The following is a 249-nucleotide window of genomic DNA, read 5'->3' as shown; positions in this document are numbered from 1 at the left end:
AAACCCGTGGGTGTGTTTGGGAATGGGAACGTAAATTGCTGGTGCTGACTGTGTGACAAGACTGGAAGAAATAATGCCTTGAAATAGCCTAGGAGGAAAGAAAAAATATATATATTCGGGGTTTAATTTGCATTAGTGACAGGAGGCCTGAATCATGGGGTGCGCGGGGCTGGTACTGGGCTCCAGAGGATGCGCGGGGGGACCAGTGCTGGGACCGACTCTCTCGGGGCATCGCGACGATTCTTCCCG

Source organism: Apaloderma vittatum, unplaced genomic scaffold, assembly GCF_000703405.1.
Source record: "Apaloderma vittatum isolate BGI_N311 unplaced genomic scaffold, ASM70340v1 scaffold27794, whole genome shotgun sequence".
Taxonomy (NCBI): domain Eukaryota; kingdom Metazoa; phylum Chordata; class Aves; order Trogoniformes; family Trogonidae; genus Apaloderma; species Apaloderma vittatum.
Note: the sequence above shows the minus strand (reverse complement) of the source record.